The sequence below is a fragment of the Berghia stephanieae genome, chromosome 2 (assembly GCF_034508935.2).
Source record: "Berghia stephanieae isolate SIO BIC M18660-M18661 chromosome 2, UCSD_Bste_1.3, whole genome shotgun sequence".
Classification (NCBI taxonomy): domain Eukaryota; kingdom Metazoa; phylum Mollusca; class Gastropoda; order Nudibranchia; family Aeolidiidae; genus Berghia; species Berghia stephanieae.
In genome coordinates this window covers 111,810,315-111,818,886 of record NC_088361.1, presented here as the reverse complement: position 1 = coordinate 111,818,886, position 8,572 = coordinate 111,810,315, and the positions used below count along the sequence as shown (strand labels likewise).

Sequence of the window (8,572 nt, the reverse complement as noted above, 5' to 3'; positions counted from 1 at the left end):
ACTTTACAATTGACTTTGTTCTTTTGTAACTTAAACCACATAGCCCTTCTATTAACACGTTCAAAGGCTTTCTTTAAATCAATAAAAGCACAATATAAGGGTTAAAAATGTTTAAAAATAATTCTAATAAACCGTGTAAAATAAATATGCAATCGGTTGCTCCTCTTTGTTTTCTAAACCCAAACTGATTTTCTGAAATGTTGCTATTTCATTCTGCCCAAGTACATAATCTCCGATTTAATATAGTTGTGAAAATTTTACCAACACAACTTAACAGATTAATGCCTCGGTAGTTGTCTGGATTATTAATTTCCCCCTTTTTGTATATGGGTATGATTTCACCAACTGCCCATTGTTGGGAAATATATCACTGCTAAATACTTTGTTAAAAAGGGACAAATATAACAAACAACGAGCCCATTGTGAACTAACTTTTATTATCGTCGACTGGTGTGATAGAAGATCAGCATCAAAACTATTTTCATGGCGATACAATGTTAGTGTTCTTAAAAAAAAAAAAGAGGGGGGGGGGGGGGGGAGCGACACTAAAGGGTCATTTTTTTTATTTGATGAAATATCCTAAACTTCTATGCACAGTCATAATGTATATGTTTGGGAAGGATGATTGCATATAATTTTTTTTCGAAAAAAGTTGCCCGTTTCTATGGAAACGACGCCATATTGGAAAATAAACAACACATCTTAAAAAGTCAAAGACATTTTTGTTTATAAACCCATTGCCATAATATTTTGGCCAGAGGTAGGAAAAAGGAAAATAAAGAGGGTCTTAAAGCCCGATTTTTAATTTTTTAATTAGAAACTTTAAAAATTAAGTTCAAAGTTATTACTCGATTATTCCCCTTGAAAAAAGTTACATAATTTTAAATTACTCATCAATTAATTTTCTTTTAAAAAATCCGGCTCCTAGAGGACCTGCGTATTAATGTATAACACTTATTTGTAGAAAGTTTGAAGAAGATTGGTTGAAAACAGGGAGGAGATAGGTTATTAGTGACGAAAATTGCAGTTTTGAGAAAAATGCATTTAAAAGTCAAAGTAAACGAGTTTAGGGAAAAACTCTCCTCTCGCTCTCTGATTGGATTATGACCACATGACATAATTAAGAACAAAGTGATTGGTTGTTGAAGATAGAGGCGAGTTTTTACTTTTCATTGATATGTTTTTGCCTTTACTTAGTTGTAAAGACTATTTGATATTCTTTCATGAAATCAGTCCACTGAAACTAAAAATGGGCAGGATTTAACCATACTTTGGGTCACAAAATACGTTATTTTGAGTAGAAAAAAACTGAAGATGAAGTTCTCATGCAATTTTTTATGCAGACAAATGGTCACATGACAATATCCCACCAAAATCTAATTTTAGCAAACTGGGTCAAAATTAATCATTTTTGGTGTCGCTCCCCCTTAAACATAAGTGCATATATATATATATATATATATATATATATATATATATATATATAATATATATATATATATATATATATATATATATATATATATATATATATATATATATACTATTACATCAACCTAATATCTAACCTTATTTTATATTTCCATCCTTTGCAAAGCAATGCATGAAGCCATAGGAGATACGATAGCCCTCTCTGTGCTAACCCCAGAACATCTGCGCAAGATTAACCTTTTAGAGAAATCCAAGAAAGATCATGATCAAATTAAGCATAGCTACGGAGAGATCAAGTCCAAGTTAAAGTTCAAGAGTTCATTTGTGATACTGACATGCTAAAAACTGTGTTTGTCTGTGTGCCTGTGTGTGTCTGTGCGCGAGTTTGTATCTTTGTAAGTGTGTGTGTGTGTGTGTGTGTGTGTGTGTGTTTGTGTATGTCTGTGTGTTTCTTTATGCCAATGTGTTCTCAACTTTGTCAATGAATGAATGCTTGAATGGCAGTTAATATTGTAACGGAGATGACATTGGACACCAGAAAGTCAGTTTTGTGATACAAAAGAAAAGTTAAGAAAGAATGGATTTTTGACAACACTTGGCAACTCATTGATGAGGGGGAATGAATCTGATAGAATACCAGCCTTGGATATGTAGACCTACAGAGAAAAACAAACAATTTGAAAAGAATGGTTGCAAGGATAAGAGACAATACATTGGAAGACTATCCGCAGAGGCGCAAGACACAGCACAAAGAGGAGATACTCGAGATGTGCATAAAATACGGAAACACACACTGGAGGATTTAGCAAAAAAACCCCAAAAAACTGGTAAAATGTTCACATATACGGAAGATTAGCCGAAGAGATGGGCGGAGCACTTCCAGAAAATACTGAACAGACCAGATCCAGAGGAGGAGGCACTTATAGAAGACATGGGATTTTCCTTTGAAATGAAACATAGCGTCATCACTTGCAAAGAAAAATAGACCGCCATCATACGGACAAGAGGGAACAGGGCGCCTAGCGGATATATAATTACTGTTTATATGTTGAAGGAACGAGTGCCAAGTTTTTTGATAAATTGTTCAATAAATTACGGGAAAAAGAGAGAGTTCCTGCTGCATGGAAAAGGGGTGTCATTTTAAACTACCCAAGAAAGATGATCTTTCGGAATGCGGAAATTGGAGAGAGATTAATTTACTCTCTGGCCTTGTAAAATGTTTTGCATAGTCCCTTTACAGCGTCTGAAAAACGGCATTGACAGAACCCTCAGGGAGGAACAGGCATTTTTCAGAAGTGTAACAGGATGTACTGACCAGATCTTTGTCTTGAGAACAATTGTCCAACAATCTATAGTGTGAAATTATTTCCTGAATGTGAATTATAGATATATATATATATATATATATATATATATATATATATATATATATATATATATATATATATATATATATATAGGGCTTTTGACAATATTCATTATCCATCACTTTGGAAAATACTAACAGCTTATCGATTCTCAAAGACAGTCAACAGCATTCTGAATAATATGTACAAAGACAACATATGGTCAACCTGTACGCAATGATGGACAACGACGCGAATGGTTTCGTGTACAGACAGGAGTCAGGCAAGGATGTATAATCTCGCCTACAATCTTTCTTGTTATTATCAATTGGGTGATGAAGACGGTGACCAACGACCATGCAAGAGGACTTCTTTGGGGACTAATGACGAGACTTGAAGATTGAGAGTAGATGACATCGAACTTCTGTCGCATACCCAGAAGGACATACAAGAACAAACATTTAGAGTGGATGATGTTTCAAAAAGGTAGGTCTTAAAATCCATCCATGTAAAACAACTCAAGAAAGTAAAGGAAAGGAGCAAACAAATGATCAAAATCCAAATCACAGGTCTGGAAGAGGGGGAACACTTTAAATACCTGGGAGTTACATATCGGCGATGGAAACTAAAAAGAAGTTATTACCAGAATTGGACTTACAGCTTGAACTTTTAATGGGCTCCGAAATATTTGGAAATCAACATCCTTGTATACCAACACCAAAATAACGATCTACCAATTCAACGTCCGTTCAATTCTCCTACATGCAGCAGAAACTTGGAGAAGTAACAAGAAGATAGAAAGTCGCCTCAGATGATTTGAATAACAATGCCTCTGCAGAATACTGAAACTTGTTTGGCAACAGTAAATTAGCAACGAAGAACTCCCCAGGCGTACAATAATGAAAAACATTGTGAATGAAGTCAAGCAGAGACAATGGGTCACGTTCTCTGCATAAAAAAGTCCAGACTGCCTTACACAGCACTAAGATGGTCACCACCGGGAAAGAGAAAGAGAGGCAGACCATTGGGCACCTAGAGGAGGACCGTTGAAGAGGAGATGAAAGAGGCCGGAAAGATATGGAATGAGATGAGCTGCCTGGCCCATGATAGAAATGCATGCGGGGAACTTTGTTGGCATCTTATGTCCCACCAAGGAACCAAGACGAAAACTAACTAACACATTGATATGTTTCATTGAAGACGATAGACTAAACTTTTTTATATGACAAAAATAAGCTCTTACATTTATATGCTTTATTGAGGACAATAGATACAGCTTCTTGAAATGACAAAACTAAGAATGAGACAATAGAAATAATGCAAGAATAAAATCAATGTAAAAATGAGACAATAAAATTAATGTAATAACGAGACAATAAATCTAATGCAAGAATGAGAGAATACAATTAATGCAAGACTGAGACAATAAAATTTATGAAAGAATGAGACAATAACATTATTGTAAGAATGACTCTTTACTCACATTTTCTACCATTGTCTGGTGTATAATTAGTGTCAAATTGATAACAGCATTTTATTCATCGAATAACATTGTAACTGCAACCTCCAAGCATAAAGTCGTATCCTTTATGAATATCATTTATATATATCTTTAATCGAATATCGTTATCTATTGTTATTGCATTCTTTACGATAGTCACAAGTGTCAAGTCTCATCATACATTAAATATTGTTTATTTACATATTGAAATATATATATATATTATATTATATATTTGTATATATATATATATAATATATATATATATATATATATATATATATATATATATATATAATAGACATTAACATATTTCAGCGAAAGTCGACATCAATTTTCTGATGGTCCAGGCCCTTAATAAACTTCCCATACTGACGTTTGCCTATACCGTAGACAAGTGGCGTTGGAGTGTGTTTAAAGGTACCACGAAACCAGCTGATTACAACAAATACTGGTGGCATCTAAGGTATAAAAAGCCCTTCAAAACCTTGAGCTTTTATAGACTTAGCACAATATCCATTAAACGCTTTACAAGGGATCCCTAGGTCAGCATCATTTAACATATAGGACGAGACATGAAGACTGTTATACAATTTTTTTCGGTTAGGTTCTCAGTTTACACCTGTGACTTAAGAGTCTTTTCCAAGGACTCAACAATGCGCAGCTCTAGATTCAAACCCATGAAATTCTGATCCGAAGGTCAGTGTCGCACCACCGGATCACATAGCCGCACGTAGTAAAAAAAGGTAAGAGTGTGTCGTCTTGATTTGCTTTCTCATCTTCTTTAGCAATGTTATGAGTTATTGTTTTGTGCGATGCCGAGCAAGAATCACGAGCAAAGAGATCAAAAAGCCATTAAAAGAGCAAAGGAAACGAAACCTGCTGATTACAACAAATACTGGTGGCAGCTACGTAGTCCTTCATAGCTATTGGGCCCAAGGTGTCGGAGTTTATCCCGGTTACTATACTATATTGGAACGGATAGTCACAATTTTTTGCTATCATTTGGGTCTGATGTGAGTGTGTGTGTGTGTGTGTGTGTGTGTGTGTGTGTGTAGATGTGCGGTTATGTGGTCTAGTGGGATGACACTCGCTTTTGAATGGGAATGTTCTGGGTTCGAGCCTCGCGCGGCGAATAGTTGAGTACTTGGAAAAGGCTCTTTGCTCACATTCCCCCACTGTAACCAGGTGTAAAATGAGTACCTGGTCCTTAAAAGCGTTTTCTGTCTCCGGAAAAATATTGTAATATCGCCAAATGGGTGTCATGTACCGTCTTACATGTTTTGTGTTGCTGTTGGCCAGTGAAACCTTGTAAAGAGCTTTGTACACGTTTAGTGGACAATGCGTTATATAAAAACTAAATCTTTTAATAGGAGTGAATTTACAATGTAATTTTTAAGAAAAACTGTGATCCGGAAAGACAATGTCTCCCCTAGGGGCAAAGTTAACCCAAGAGCATGTTAAGAAAAACTAACTTTGGACCTTTTGCAATATAAGAAAGTGCACTCCATGACAAAGATTATACATTTTTTTAAACTTCGACAAAGTTACAGGTGTTAGAGTTTTGCCAATATGAAAGTCATTTAAATTTATCGATATTTCAAGTAGAACGAATTTTCTGGACACAATCTTTACGAGATTTTCCAGAGTCCGACGGTTCACTGGTTAATACAAGATAAACTGTAATAAATATCAGCTTGATGCACCATATGGTTTAAATGGACGCCTTTTTTTCATACATTTTACATTTCCAGATGCAAATACCAAGGATTCTCATCTCCTATAAAGCGACATTCATCAGACTTTGATATAGGAGCATTATTGCACATTCCATATAATGTCGGTTACATCAGGTATTGTTACGTTTATAACATTATGAGGAAAATGTCTTTTTCTACAGAATAACTCACATGTTCAGTTCTTTTTTTTGGGGTGGGGGGGGGGGGGGGGGTAACTTTGATGACATCTTGGGGAAAAGATGTTTCACATAAATGTTGGGGGAATATGTTGTTTCATGTTCCAAAGAATGTCCAATTCAACTAACTGGCTAGAGAAAGATTTACTGAGAAACGTTTTCACTCTATTGCTATAATCTTTGTGGAATTTGAAATATGGTGGGGTAGGTGAGGGGGGCAGGAAAAGTTTTGAATCTGAAATATAATTAAAGGTGAAATATATAATATTTTCTCTATTGATAAAACTATAAAAAGGAGACTGAAATTTGGACACATCATTGGTATGTAGCCCTTATAATTATTTTGAATCCTTTGACATATTTTGATTATTTTTTTTGTCTACAATTATTATGAATTATTTGATACAAAATGATATCACTATCGGTGTAAGTATTTTAAAACCTTGTGAGAAATTAAAGATATTATTTTAACTTTTTTGTTGTTGTTACAATTCTTAATTATTGTTTGTATTTTTAATTTATTAAAAACGTTTTTTCATTAAAAAAAAATAAAGAAAAGTTTTGACACATTATGATCCTATTCATTTTTGTACAGTAAATCTTTTTAAATTCATAATCTCTAGTTTTTTATTTAATAACAGGCCACTAGTGATATTAGGGAGATCACATGTTGTCTATTAGTAAACTTTGCAAAGTCCCAGGTTTGAGCTTCTTTTGCCAACATCAGGAAGTTATATCGATCGGTCTTTGAAGGAAGAATTTTCTAGCCAAATTATAAAAACAAGTTTTTCTTGTGTACAGTAATTGAATTAAATATTCTTTGTCAAAATGTGTAAGGTCTCAAAGTTGTGGAAATGCAATAACATAAGGATTTTATCCATTCCTATAATGGCTGTGGTCTTGTGTGCATGATATATTACTCTGTTTCTATTCTTGTCACGAAAGTCAAGCAATGTTAAACGTAATCAATGACTTTATGGATGACAGTGTACACGTAAAATTCCCCTTCCGATGATGTGTCGTTAAAACACATTGCCGCCAATCGACTTCGGTGTGAAAGAGTAGTCAGTGACAGATTTGGAAAAGTGTTAGTATAAAAAGATATCTAACAGTCGAATGGTACTGTATGAATGAAAACAAGGTTCCATTAGGGTTCCTGGGAGAATAGATGAATAATTGTAAAGGGAATTGAGCATGAAAATCCGAAATCCTTGGAAATGCATGACATAAATGTTCATAATTGTATTCTTAATAATTCTACGGTTCGGTCTTTGCTTCGTACCCAAAATCAACCGAGTTGGAATACCCGTAGTGCTTTGTGGCCTTCAGCAAGTCACCTCGCCCTAGCTCAGTTTGCAGTCCTGCGCGGTGACTGACACCTGGGTTATCCCTGTCTTCCTTAGGATTAGACCCTGAAAGATGTCCCCATGGGGATGAATAAATGGAATTTTTTATTTATATTTTATTCAATATTTTTCCTTAGGTACTTTGTAGGTTACATTGTCCAGTTCCAATTCCACAAAGCTCTTTGTGACGCTGCAAACAACCAGGGACCTCTTCATCACTGTGACATCTACGGCAGTAAGGCTGCTGGTACAGCATTAAAGTGAGTTGAAATATCAGCGATTTTGTCATCCAGTATAATGTCGGAGCGAGTTTTACATATAGTTGAGCTATGATTTCCTGCGATTTTAGTTACCGTTTGAATACCTTGGTAAGTTGTCAACACCTACTTGGTTTTCATGAATACTATTTTTTAAAAAAGAGAAAATGTGGCAAAAAAATTCTCGAAATCAAATTTTCCTCTGATTTTTCAGAGCAAGCAATTTGAAAATTGGTACTAGATACATGAATCAGCGGACAACATAATATTTGAACAAGACTGAAAGACGGAATAATGTTCCAACCAAACATAACTTTTACCACAACTTTGACATCAGTCAGAGACAACAAATACTGGGTCTGTGATATTCAGGCTCAACCCAGGATCAAACATATCCAAACACCAAGTAGCACTCATAAGCCGGATCCGGTTGCCGGTTCCAAAGTAGCCGTATCTAGAACGGAAGGTCACGAAAAGAAAGGTCAATCTTTTTCTCTTCGATTTATGTCAGATTGGCGTTTGATATTCCATCGAGGAGACTAAAATTGTGTACTTATCGCTTTCTTAATGTTTAATGGTGATATTTAATTTCTATGAAATGATTATTATAGCCAAGACTCTCTCATAGTCTTTTTGGATTATGGTTGCTTTCAAATATAAACACAGTAGATTTCGGTCCATTTACTAAAATAATTCTGGCCATATCAAACCTGTTTATAAATACTTTTGATCCGAGATGCAAGTTGCGCCGACACCTATGATTCGCTGATTGTACT

The 8,572-nt window shown here is 34.9% G+C and overlaps 1 pseudogene across 1 annotated transcript; it reads left to right on the top strand.

The window, feature by feature from the left end:
• Nucleotides 1-4,618: 4,618 nt before the first annotated feature.
• LOC144964097 (angiotensin-converting enzyme pseudogene) lies at nucleotides 4,619-6,874 on the top strand (annotated as a pseudogene). The gene is made up of 3 exons (XR_013643743.1): nucleotides 4,619-4,744; nucleotides 6,033-6,131; nucleotides 6,835-6,874. The product of XR_013643743.1 is annotated as an angiotensin-converting enzyme pseudogene (transcript).
• Nucleotides 6,875-8,572: the final 1,698 nt, after the last annotated feature.